Here is a 13,417-nt window from a genome sequence, read left to right on the forward strand (position 1 = left end):
CCCAGTCTCCCTCGAGGGGCCGCGCACGTGGCAGCCCTCCCCGGGGCAGCCTCCAGACCGGCGCCCTCCGCCCAGCATGCACGTCCCCCAAGGGCTTCAGGCCCACTGCCCGTTTCTCGGGTCTCGATTTTTTGTATTCATTTCATGCATTTGATTTCATCTGATCTACCTTCGACCTTTCTGGAATTAGGCCAGATTTAGATCAGTCAGCAGGATGGCCTCTTTCAAGTCTGGTCACTTCCACCTTCCGAAAGGCCTCTTCAGGTGGACAGAGCTCCTTGCCCGCAGAGGCCTGGGGACAGGCTCTGGAGAGTTCGTGATGGTCCTTCATCTCTGTTGTGTTGCTCTTGGGACTTGACCGTGGCCTCTGAGATGCGTCAACTGCACAGAGGCTCAGATGCGACAGCTGGTCCCCATCAGTGTCCACGTGGCCCCTCGGAGGGGGAGCTGTCAGCCCCGGGCTAAGAATAACAGCACCGCGGCCATCAGGAAGTCACCACAGGTTCCCACCCACTTTTGGAATCTGCATTTGGGAGAAGCCTGTGTTTAAAGGCCCCTAACAGACAGCAGGCAGCGTGGACGCACCCACCCCCCGGCCCAGGGCCGGCCTGACGTGAAGCCAGCTTGACAGGCTCGCTGGGTCCAGCACTGGCCATCTGGCCATGCAGAGCGGCTCTGCCCCTCCAGTGCAGTGACCAGTCAGTGAAGGCACTCGTTTCTAACACCCAGATAAGCAGGGGTCAGGCTTCCGCTGGAATTTGCAACCGGAGTTTCAACCTCCTCTCTTCCGCTGGAAATGCAGCCTCAGGGGATGCAGAGCCAGGTTGGGGTTCAGGTGAGGTCAGACGCCCCGGAACTCAGAGGACGACAGCCTCGCGGCAAGAGGAGAGACCCGAGCAGGAAACCATCCAGGGAAAGAGGTGGAGTCAGGCCTGGCCGGAAGAGCCCAGATGGGAGAAAGCCGGCCGGCTGGCCGGGGTTGCGGGCGAGACCCCGGGCTGCGGTGGAAAGCCTCTACAAGGCCTCTGAGCTGGGACTCGGTGTTCACACCAGAGGCTCGAGGACGGTGGTGACAGGCCCTGGGCCTTGAGGACGGCCCCTGGGACGGACAGACAGGCTGCCCCGAGCCAGCTGCGCCCACACCTCACCTCCTGGGACCCGTGGAGGAGAGTCAGGGTGGCTGGGGCCTCGGGAAACGAACCCCTCGCCAGCCTGGGTCTCGTGTCCAACTTATGAAGCCTAGATTTCAAGACCAAGTGCTCCGGAGGAGAGGGGCGGGAGGAGGTGGGGGAGGTGGGATTCAGGCAGACCTGAACGGCCTCCCTCCTGCTGCACCCCCTGACCCCAGACCCGAGCTTGTTGTGGGCAAACGACCGGCAGGGGGGCACTGTCCAGTGGGAAGTGACGGCGGGCAGTTACCAGGGTCCTCGCCACGCTCGCGGCGCCCCGACGGGAACAGAACGCACAGCCTTGCCTCACGTTCCCTTAAAGCCCTGCCAGAGAGTGTAGACGAGGGCGCGGCTGCGTGCCTGGCTCCCCCGGAGCCCCTCCTCCAGCCGAGGGTTGCCCGGGCGCCGGGAGCTGTGTCTCAGGCCGCAGGAAAGGAATCCTCAGGCCCACAAGGCCCCAGGAGGGCAAGGAGGAAGTTTTGGGGCAGAATGGAATGATATGGGAAATTTACTGAAACATAACATAGGTTGGGGTGAACGTTGTTCTGTTGTCATTGAATCTCTGGTTCGAGGTAAAGAATTGAAAACGGTGCCTTTAGAAGGAACACGGCCTGGAGAAGATGTGGAGTGAAAACCACGTCTACTTTTGTTCTCTCCTGAGATTCAGTTTCTCTGCTGAAATGCAGTACAGAGATACTGTAAACCAAAAGGGCACAGACAGGGCACAGAGGAAACAGACTGGGAAGTGGGTGGATTGGTGGCAGTGGTCTTCAAGACAGCAGGAGGGACAGCCACGCTGCCTGGTGCCGAGCACGCAGGTCCCCGAGGCTGGATGCCAAGTCTCCAGACAGGTCCCGGCCGGGACCAGAGCACCTTCTCCGGGAGTCCCACCAGCCTGAGGGAGCCCTAAAATTACTGACTTGGGGTGCCCCAACCAGATGTCCCAAAAGGAAGCCCACAGCAGGCAGACCCCACTATCACGCCTCCTGGTTCCTCCCTCTCAAATAGAATCAGACAAACATCAGAGCAAACGCGCTAACGTGAAAAACTAAACCTCCTGCAAAAGCTTATGCAAGTAAGTAGACACCGTGCGGGGAGAAAACCTTGACATCGTTTCCCTCAGAAAGGTGTCCCAGGCAGGAGGTGTAACCAAAGCACAGTGTTTACAACAGCAAACGCTGTAGCCTAGAAATCAGAAATATGGGGACGAATGTTAAGAAAATCTACCAGGAAGTACAGCTAAAAGACGACGAGATCAAAAATAGGAAAGAAAGGCTCAGAAAGCCCCCAGACCAGGCCACAAGACCAAGAGCCCCAGAAAGGGGAGCAGTTAGGGTGGACAGGAAGAAGTCGACCAACAATCGAGAACAATTTCCCAGAACTGAAGGTGTGAGTTTCCAGGCAGAGACCTCGAGGGTCCCGCACAACCCTCCCGGCCAACCAGCGCTCGGGCCGAAGGAATGGAGCCCAGGGGACCAGGAGGACGCACAGGGTGGGGTCTCGGGCTCCAGAGCAACCCTGGGGGCTGGAAGTCAACGCAGCGCCTTGGGGTCGCGCCTCGGAAGAGTCCAGCGATCTGCGTCGATTCTCGGGGGTGGGGGGGGGGAACTGGGGGAAAGCCATCAGCTGGCTCCAGGCTGAAGCGTCCAGTGGGGACCGTGCCTGTGGTGGGGACAGGGCTGAACAGACGTGCCGACGATGAGCACCTGGAAGGCAGCGAGGGCAGCTGGTGCCTCAGAGGCGGGGTAGAGGGCTGCAGGGAGCTCGGGGAGCGGGTGCCCCCGGTAAGGTGAGGGGCGCGCAGGGGTGCAGGCATGCTGCCTGAGAACACACGTAATAAAATTAAAATAAACCCCGACCTGAAGGGTGCCAGCCTCTGACAGAGAAAGAGCTTCCCCTTGAGCATCGCGGCGCACGGAAGGCCGTGTAACTCAATAACCGTGCCCTATCTTTATTATCATTAGTTACCATTAGAGAGCTTTCGCTTGAAATTAGTATATTCATAATTAATACTGAATTGTCTTTTTGCGTGTCTCCCAGGGACGAGAAGATGCTGGTGCGGATGTGGAAAGTTCATCAGTTACTTCCAGTCTAATCAGCCTTCCAGATCTCGGTCCAGGAAAACACCATCGATCTGCAGGAGTTTCTCGTGTCTCGGGAGCCCCCGGGACCGTCGGGTGTACTGGGAGGTCGAAGGGCACGCAGACTGCCCACTGCTGGTGTGGGTCTGTGGGCAGAGCGACTCTGGGTCCCACGTCAGACGCACAACAGAGAGGCGTTAACACCTGTGTGCAGCCCAGCACGCCCCGGGGGTGCGCCCCATGACCCGTCCAGGGTGGCCCCGGGGTCCCGCTGCAGCCCCCCCAGTGAGCCATAGGGCACTCCCTGATCCCATGCCTCGGTTTCCCTTTGTCCTTGTGAGGGCAAGCATTTAAGCGGACGGGAAATAAAGTGCCCCCGGAACCGGAGGGGTGTGGTCTGTAAGCCCACCACCACGAGTCAAAAGCCTGTGACCCCACGGGCTCCTGACGTGCCGGCTGGGAATCGCACAGCTACTACACCTGTGTGCGTGTGCATGCAGGGTGTTCCTGAGCATGTGTGCATGCGTGTACATGTGTGTGCCCATGTGAGTGGGTGTACGTGCACGCACGTGTGCGCGTGTGTGTCAAGTCACGGTGACACACAGACAGCGAGAGTGAAAGCTGACCCGTCTGGGCCACCGGTCCGAGGCGCTTGTGTGGTCCCATCTGTGCAGCTGTCCCTTTGGGGCTGGGACCGAGACGGAGCTGCCGGGCTGGGCAGGACCCGGAAGGTAGGACGCAGGGCTTTGAGCAGAAGGTCAGCTCCTCCGGCTGGCCCTCCTCAGGGAAGGAGTTACTGAAGGTGCATTTTTCCTGGAAATGCCTGACTTACTGGAGGGAAAAAGGATGGAGGAGGAGAATCCAGAATCTCCCAGCCATGACTGCGGCCCCAGCGGGGAGGGCAGAGGAGGCCTCGGCTTCACGCCCAGCTCACACCCTCCTCGGTCAGCTTCCTCCACCCAGCAAGCGCCACGTGAATCTTCGTGGATTCCACAGGAGTCTCTGTTGAAGCATCTATGGCCTCTAATTACTGCTTTGGGGGATTGCGAGCCCAGCTTTGAAGCAGTGCCTCAGAGAAGAAGCTTGAGAGCACACGGAGCCCTACCGACTCGGTGGCGATGACGGTGCCTGCCTGGAAGGCCACGAGCTCGAGCTGGGAGGGGGCTCGGCTGGGAGGGGCCAGAGGCCGCGGCCTGGCCCGCGAGGTGGGGGGCCCTCGGGCCGTGTCCCAGTGCCATCCTCGCTGTGAGAGGCTGGAACCGCACACAGATCTACCCACTCACCAGCACATCTGGGGCCTCCAGGAGTCACATCTCCTCTCAGGCCAATGCAGGGCCGCAGAGTGAGTGCCTGGGAGCCCAGGCCCGGCCAGGCCAACCTGGCACCCCTCCTGCCAGCCACCCCCGCGGTCGGGGCCCGGCCGTCCCGCGGCTCCTTCTCTCCAAGGACGCCTAGGGGAACACCCCGCTTGTGACTTTTCATGCGAGAGAACATTGAGTTAAGGTCATTTAGGGAGAAAGAGAAAGAAGAAAAAGCTGTTTTGAATATCCATGTCCTTAAACACTGAACACAAAATTAAGAAATAAAAGCTGAGAACTACAGACTGTCCCAAGCTTGAGAATGAGGTCACATCAGCGACAAACCACAGGCCTCCCCAGGACTTCCCGTCTGGTGGCCCAGTGGTTCCCAGGGTCTGAGGGGTCCCGGGTGCTGGCGGGGGACTTGGGTGTGACCAAGGGGCGGTGGCGGGCTGGAGGTGGGCCCAAGCGGCCAGGCGAGGTGAGGCCAGGCCGCTGAGCCTCTCAGGAAACCTTCGTGGTGGCCGGCCGAACATTCCAGCCCGAGCGGTGACCCCAACAACTCGGCTGAACAAGAAGCCGCTTCCGAGGAGTCTCCAGGGCCAAGTGCACAGATGGGGGGATCGGGAGACATCCTCACGTCCAACCAAAGTGCTCACTTAAGTCTTTGTTAAAATACCTATTTTCTTCTCAGAAAAAGAAGGCATACTCAGGGCTTCCCTGGTGGCAGTGGTTGAGAGTCTGCCTGCCGATGCAGGGGACACAGGTGCGTGCCCCGGTCCGGGAAGATCCCACATGCCGCGGAGCGGCTGGGCCCGTGAGCCATGGCCGCTGAGCCTGCGCGTCCGGATCCTGTGCTCCACAACGGGAGAGGCCACAGCAGTGAGAGGCCTGCGTACCACACACACACAAAAAGGCCTACTCATTATGGAGTTTCGGAAAGTATAGAAAAACAAAAGCAAGTGGAGGCCACACAGAGCGTCACTTCCCAGATGCAGCAAGGTTAATACTCCTGTGTGTTCTCCCAGCCGTGCGTGTGCCTGTGATCATGTGCGTGTGTATGCATGCGTGTGAGTGGCGTGTCTGTGCCTGTAGAGGCCAGAACTACCACTCAGTGCAGCCCAGGCCAAAATCCAGCCCCAAACAGCAAGGGGGCATCTGTCCCGGGTCCGGAGTCCTGGTCCCCAGATGCCCCGTGAGAGGAGCCACACCCTCGAGGCCGGGCCCTTGATCTCCGAGCACCTGCACTCCACGGCAGGACCACCCTTTGAAACTGTGGTTTCTATGCGATTATAGATGATGCTGCAGAGAACACCTCACATGAGTCAGTGTGAGGGCCCTCTAACCTCCCCTGGGAATTACTCATGGACGTAGAATTACTGACCAGAGCAAACATTTCAGGGATGGTGGCACATGGGGCCCAGCGGAGGGACTGGCGGGGCTGCAACTTCTCATGGCCAGGGGTCAGAGTTCACCATGGCTTTAATTTGCTGCCCTGTGAACACCTCGGGCTCCGTGGCTGCCCAGCCCCTCAACAACCGGCCCCCAGAACCACTGGGTTGGCTTGCCGTGCGGCCCAATGTTCCAGGACATGGGAAGCGACACTAGGACGGCCAGCATGTCGACCTTTGACCCGGGGCCATCCCAGGGCCCTGGGACTGCAGCAGGGGGCGGGGTGAGAAGGAGGATTGGCCCCCGGGCATTTTTCCAGGCGGCATCATCTCCCACGGCCCTCAGCCCCTCCCACCCGTTGTCCTCACCGGGGCCGCGCCCCGTCCCGCCACGTGGGCCCCTCCTGCACGGCCCTCCACCGTGGCTCCAAAGGCACCAGATGTGCTGGGAAGTCCCTCTCGCCCAGGACGCCCATGTGCCTGCCCCACCTCCTGCTGACCTTTGCCCTGTCTGTCCTACTTAAATCTGCCCCCTGCCCACAGCGCTCCCTCCCCTGGTTCCTTTTCTCGGTGGCTTGTTTCCCACCTGACAAGCACCTGCTTTGCTCCCTGCCTGTCTCCTGAACTGAGGTCCCCATGGCGTCCCCTGGTATGAACACAGCCCCAGACATTGCCTGGCACACAGTGGGCCTGGATAGCTCACCCAGGCTGCCGGGCTGTGCCCTGCCGGGGGCCGACGGGCCAGCCCCGCTCGTCGCTTACAGGCCCTCCAAGGGCCCGGGATGGGGGATGCGCCCTCTCGGTTGTCCCGCAGCCGGGCCTGTCCTGCCGAGAAAGGCAGGCCGTCCTCCCTTCCTGGGCACCACCACACTCCCACCCCTGGACTACACATCCCCAGATACACCCGGCCGGTGGGGGACAGCAGGCAGCCGGCAGAGGCCTCGGCGGCCGGGACAGAGACTCTGCTGTCCTTCCAGGTCCCCAGAGTCAGCACCGACGTCCTGCTGGTGTTCCGTCCCGTGTGAGCCACGCAGCAAATGCAGCTCCTCCTCGACCCCAAGGCCAGCAGAGCAGTAACGTGGGGCCTGGAGGGGACGAGAAGGCACACAGGGAAAACGGGAAGTGGGGTGGTCGGCAAAATCCCTCTGTCAGCAGATCGCGTCACAGGCCCTCAGGGTAAGCGCTCAGGTCTGAGACCCGGGGCCCCTCGAGACCCTGAGCCTCGAGGGGACAGCTGTGCTTCGGGCCCCCCGCCGCCCTAGCTCAAGGCTGACTAGTGTCTGAGTGCAGGGATGCAGAATTGCCGCCTTGAATCAGTTTTTGTTAATGTTGAATTTTAACTGTACTTGTCATTTTATGTGTGTATCTTGGTGTTATGAGCTTTTAATACTTTTGGGGTGAAAAACCTTAAAGCCAAAACAGAAAGGTGGACGGTGAGAGGATCTGGTGCTGTGGCCGACCTCTCGAGGGGCCCCCGTGTCCAGGGGGGACTTGTTCCTGCCTGGCGACGGGGTGTGAGTCACCTCCCAGGACCCCAGGTCTGCGGGCATGAGCACTTCCCTCGTCCTGCGGCACAGTCAGTGCTCAGACGGTGGTTTGTGCTGTGCGTTGTCCACCAGGCTTCACAATATTTTCCTACTTCTGACGCATAAGAGCAGGCTTCCACGGGATGGGGGACTAAAGAAACTAAGGCAAATTACATTCAATGTTAGTTTATACTTGTATTTTTAAATAATTTTTTTATTAGCATGATGGGGTCCAAAGAGCTTGTAGGAATGCTCTAGGAATTTGAAACGTCTAGGAAACATCAGAAAAATAAACGATCCAAAACAAAAAAGCGAAAGTGTAAGTAAAATAAATTAAATACGAATTCTGACTCTAAAAAAAATCCCAAAATCTAAATGAAGACATGAATATGGGACAAATATGAAAGTGGGGTATCTTATAAAGGACTGGACCACATCCTGCTTCTGCGGCAGGTTTGCTGCCGGCTAGGGGGTGGGGGGTGGCCTCCTCAGGGACACCTCGATGTCAATAGATGTGGAACGACTTCTACTTAGGGCAGAACTCTCAGGTACAAGGCTCAGGCCATCGCGCAGCAGAGTTCTACGTTCAGGGAAAGTAATTTATGTGCTACATTTATTGAAATGTGTTGAATTTATGGAATGTGTTCAATGTTCAATTGAATGTATTGAATGTGTTCAATTGAATGTGTTCAGTTTATTGAAATGTGTCTATAACACGTGACACAATCTTCATGAAGGAAAGTGTTACACTCTTTAGGCTGCATTTCTAAACACCTTCCCTCTGTCTGTCTTTCCGGGTGGCTCTTCTGCCTGAGGGACATTCCTCATCCTTCAGTCGCTTGCTCTATCATGTAGCCGCTCATCAACCAGCGTCCCCGAGCCCCTGCTGTGCAGGGACCATCCATGTGGCCTTGACGTAAAAACTAAGCAGAAGGTCACCCATCCTCCAACCGCATGGCGGTTCAGAAGGCGCCCTGACCACAGACACGGGCGTCGACACGAAGTGATCCTAGGAGGGGTGACCCCAGGAGGGTGACCCCAGGAGAGTGACCCCAGGAGGCGTGACTCCAGGAGAGTGACCCCAGGAGGGTGATCCAGGAGGGTGACCGCAGAAGGGTGAACCTGGAGGTTGATCCCAGGAGGGTGACCCAGGAAGAGTGGCCCCAGGAGAGTGACCCCAGGAGAGTGACCCCAGGCGGAGTGACCCCAGGAGGGTGACTGCAGGAGGGTGACCCAGGAGAAGTGACCCCAGGAGAAATGACCCCAGGAGAGTGACCCCAGGAGTGGTGACCTCAGGAGAGTGACCCCAGGAGGGTGACCCAGGAGAAGTGACTCCAGGAGAATGACCCTAGGAGAGTGACCCCAGGAGTGGTGACCTCAGGAGAGTGACCCCAGGAGAAGTGATCCCGGGAGGAGTGACCCCAGAAGTGACCCCAGGAGAGTGACCCCAGGAGGGTGATCCCAGGAGTGGTGACCTCAGGAGGGTGACCCCAGGAGGGTGACCCCGGAGAGTGACCCCAGGAGAAGTGATCCCAGGAGGAGTGACCCCAGAAGTGACCCCAGGAGAGTGACCCCAGGAGAAGTGACCCCAGGAGGAGTGACCCCAGGAGGGTGACCCCGGAGGACTCACAGCGAGGGCCTGGGACCATCGAGCTCCATGTGGGAGGCGAGTGTCCCTCAGGGCCCAGAGCCTGAGGTGAGAGGAGACAGAGAGCCAGTCAGATCGCGCGGCTCCGCGGAGGGCGCCGAGGAGAGCGACCGCAGGGCACTGGGGGCTGGCGGGGCGTCCCAGCCACAGCCACACAGGGCCGCCGCCTCCTCCGGCCACAGCTGCAGGGCAGGCAGACAGGCAGACGCGGGCCGGAACACACGGTGCGGGGGCCATCGAGGTCCAGCGCGCTGACCCCGCAGGCCCTGGCACTGAGCACCGGCTGGCATGGACCGCGGAGAGGCCTGAGCAGGCACACAGGGTAGGGGCCTCTGGAGCCAGAAGGCGTCACCCACGCCTTTCAGAAGGGGACTCTGCTCCCAGTTTAACTGAGCACGTGGCGTCAGGCTCACACTGCTCCAGGCCCCAAACCCACCCCAGACGTGCCCACGGCGGTGACCTCGCCCCTGAGCCTGGGCCCCGCTGGCCACGGCAGCTCTGACTTGCCCCCGTTGCCTCAGTGAGGCTGAGGGGTGGAGATCGGCTCTTGGAAGACTTGGGGAGGGCTGGGTGCCTGGCCCCTGACAGGCACCGGCGGAGGAACAGCGGCCCAGCCCCGTGCGGGTGGGCCTCGGGCTGCCTGTGGCCTCTAGCAGGAACGTCCCCTCTAGTTGCTGTGACAGGGACAGAGGCCAGGGAGGGGCTCAGAGAGAGCCCCCCCGGGAAAACAGCAGGGCCCCCAGGCTCCTGTCCACATCAACGCCACAGCCCAGGGTCTGGAGAGGTGCTCGATGGGAAGCCCAGCTTCCGAGCTGGCCAACGGGTTTCTGAGCTGCCAGCGCCTCTGAAGTCTCTGAAATTGGGCGGATTCCAGGTTTTTCTTGCGAGGTTCCACAGTTGCCTCTCCAAGGCCTCCTGCTGGTAGCCTGGCAGCCCTGCTTCTCTCCGGGCCAGAATCAGAAAAGAAGGTGCCTGGAAGGGGCGCGTCCACCTGGCGTTGTCACCAACCTTGTGAAAAATGTTATCGGTTTGAAATGTCTCTGTTTTAAAGTGAGAAATTTCTGTTCAGCTCTGATCTCCCCTGCCAGGCATCTGGGCCGAGGCACACTTTGCCAATGTTTGGAAACTGTAAATAAGAAACTCCGATCTAAAAAGTTTTTATGGACAGAAATGTTTCAGCGAAAACATTTCTTGAGAAGTAACATTTCTTGAGAAGTTTCTATAAGTGAAGAGCATTTATTTTGCTTCCGTGTAAGCTGGCGGGTTGCCCTGCTCTTCGAATTGTTCTAGCTGTGCTTTCAATCCTCAAACCAGCGACTTGGGCTAAGAGACGCTTCCGATGGCGTGGGAACGCTCTGAGGACACCTCCCTCAACTGAGGCACGTGTCGGTGAGGCGCAGCGGTCCTTTGCTTGGGGGAGGCCCCAAGCCTGAGTCGGCAGGAGGACAGGGACCCACAAGGAGGCTCCTGGCAGCTGGACACTTTTCCACTGGGAGTCTGAGTGGGAGGAAAAGGCTTTGGACCGTTAGGGCAGGTTTTATGGGACTTGAGAAAAAGAATGACATCCACTTAAAATATGTCACAAATTCCTTTCACGGGATGGATGGAATGTGGCCGCCATATGACACGGAGTGAAAAGGGCTGGGAGAGGGCACGGAGGACGTGGCCCTCACGCACATCCAGGGAGCGGTGTGTGTGGAGGACGCGGCTTCTCCCAGGGGACACTGCGGTCGACACCCTGACGGGGTTCCGTCCCCTCTGTGCCTGAAACACCAACTCCGAGCGCTGGTCCTAGCGTCTCGCTGTGACGCTGGAATTCCTCCTTCCCGTCTGAAGGAAAGAATCAAAACAAAGCCCACACGTTTCGTGTCTTTGCCTCCGGAGGAACGGGGCCTTCAGAGGAGCCCTGCGCCCCACAAGCCCTGCAGACGAGGCCCTCCCCGCACAGCAACCTCGGAGGAGCGCCCAACGACGCGTCGCTGTGTGTGCGTCCTTCTTGTAATGGCGAGCTCCTTCCCCGTGTTTAAAACGGTGGCAAACTACACGTACAATTTTCCATCTTGAGCATTTTAAGTGCACAGCTCAGGGGCATTTTAAGCACATTCACGCTGTTGTGCGGCCACCACCATCCATCCCCATAACTCTTCATCTCGCAAAACTAAAGCTCGGTCCCTGTGCAACACCAACTCCCCTCCCCCTCCCCCCCTCTACTTTCTATGAATTTGACGACCCTGAGTCCCTCTTACGAGTGGATGGGACAGTATGCGTCGTGTTGTGACGGGCTCATCTCACTGAGAAGTCCTCCAGGCTCACCCGAGCTGCAGCCTGAGTCAGAGGCTCCTTCCTTTTCAGGGATGAATCATATTCCCCTGTGTCTGTCACCACATTCCCTCATCCGTCTGTCAGTCAGCAGACAGACACCTTTGCGGGTTGAGAATAGTGACACTGTGGACACAAAGCTCTCAATTCTTTTGCGGACACACCTAGCCGTCGTATTTTAATGTGTGACTTCATCTTTCTCTAAGCTACTTTTACACAGGTTTGTAAAACTGAATTCATCCAATTGAGATGTACCTGTAATTACTGATTTTGACATTGATAACCAATGTCACCTCCAGATAAGTTTGCTGCTAATAAAAATCTGTAATGAGAAGGAGAGGCGGCGGGGAGAGAGACAGGGACAGGGACAGGGACAGGAAGAGGGAGAAGACGGCTCGGAAGCCTCGCCAGGGCCCAGCCCAGCCCCGGGCCTTAGCGCCTCCCAGCCCGGCCCCGCCCGCCAGTCACGCAGGGCCTGCCCTTGAGCCTCGGGGGCCGCCCGACCGGGGCTCCAGGATTTTCACCAGCGATGACGGCCGGCGACTATTAGACCCCCATCTAGGCTTCATCGGGCGTCACCCAGGGAGCCTCTACAGGCTGCGCGGCGTGACCCGGCGCCGTCTTACACCCGCGCCTCCCGGCCCTGCGGTCTCCTCGGCCCTGCCCCCCTCGGGTTTCCATGCTTTACCCACTTCTCGTCGATGTGACAGGCATCAGCGAGGCCTCCGAGACTCTCGCCCGCAGACCCCCTGCCCTCCCCGCCTCGCACTCTATTACAAGACGGGCGGCGCGTGCGTTCTCTGTGACCAGGGCACCCACGGGGTCGGCGAGGGGACACTGGCACCGGTCACACCGGGCAGGGGCACAGCCGTCGAGGTCCGTGCACGCGGCACGGGCTCCCGCCTCCCGGCTCCACTCAGGACGCGTGACCTTCGCGCCCTCGGCCCCCCCGCGCCTCCGGCTCCTCTCGGAGCCCGCACCTCGCCCCCCGGCACGAGAACAGGCTTCTCTCCGAAGCCCGGCCCTCTCTTCCCTTGTTGCCTACACTGGGCTTTGCCATTTTCACGTGGAGGTTACTGACTACAGAGATACAGATTCCTCTTGCACACGCCCTTCTTGAGGTAGATTGTACCCCAGTGTGGTGACAGGAAAGAATGCAAACCAGAGAGCCTCAGTCCAACGAGCGTGTGACAACTGGCTCAGGGTCCCTACGGGCGGCTCCAGGGAGGGGACCCACCGGGGACAGGGCGGCCACACCAGCTTCTCTGCAGAACTCTGGGTTCTGCTGTGTTGGTAGATTTTGGTAGCTTGTTAATCCCTTCAGACCAGGTACCGTGTTTATTATCTAATTTATCCATCCATTCATGTCCTCAGCAGACACTGCTTCATGCGTGCGTGTCCCCCAGCATTTTAAGCAGATGCTTTGCTAGTAGGAGTGTCACCCCTTATGTAATATGATCACCCAGTTCCACAATTTGTTCTCACAAAGGCAAAGAGTTAGTACGTGAATCACTCCCTCAAACTTTCAACACTTTATGACGAGGAGGAACGCTGCACTGTCTCAGGTCCTTCATTCCAATTTTCCCCACAAAAAAGCTGGCAGTTGCCACGAGAGATGACTAATTTGTGTATTTGTGCGAGTGCGTTGTCGTGCTGGGGTGAGAACAATCCTGAGAAAGTATAATCCAGTGAGGGAAAACCTGGAGTTAGAAGACCAAACTTCAAATGCCATTTCTCCAGTAACCAGTTAAGTTGCTTAGCTGATCTGGGTGTCGGTTTCCTTATCTAGAAAACAGGGATGGATAATGAGGCCTCTTGCCTCACAAGGCTGTCACTCAAGTGAAACCAGAAGGCGGTGAGCACACCTTGAGGACGGTCCTAGGTGGGGTGGGGTGGGTGGGGAGCCGAGGGGCTCACTGAGGGGAGGGGGGGGCCACAGTGGAAAGAGGCTGGGGAGCACCAAGCCGCTCGCCCACTAACGTTAT

The sequence above is a fragment of the Mesoplodon densirostris genome, chromosome 15 (genome assembly GCF_025265405.1).
Source record: "Mesoplodon densirostris isolate mMesDen1 chromosome 15, mMesDen1 primary haplotype, whole genome shotgun sequence".
Lineage (NCBI taxonomy): Eukaryota > Metazoa > Chordata > Mammalia > Artiodactyla > Ziphiidae > Mesoplodon > Mesoplodon densirostris.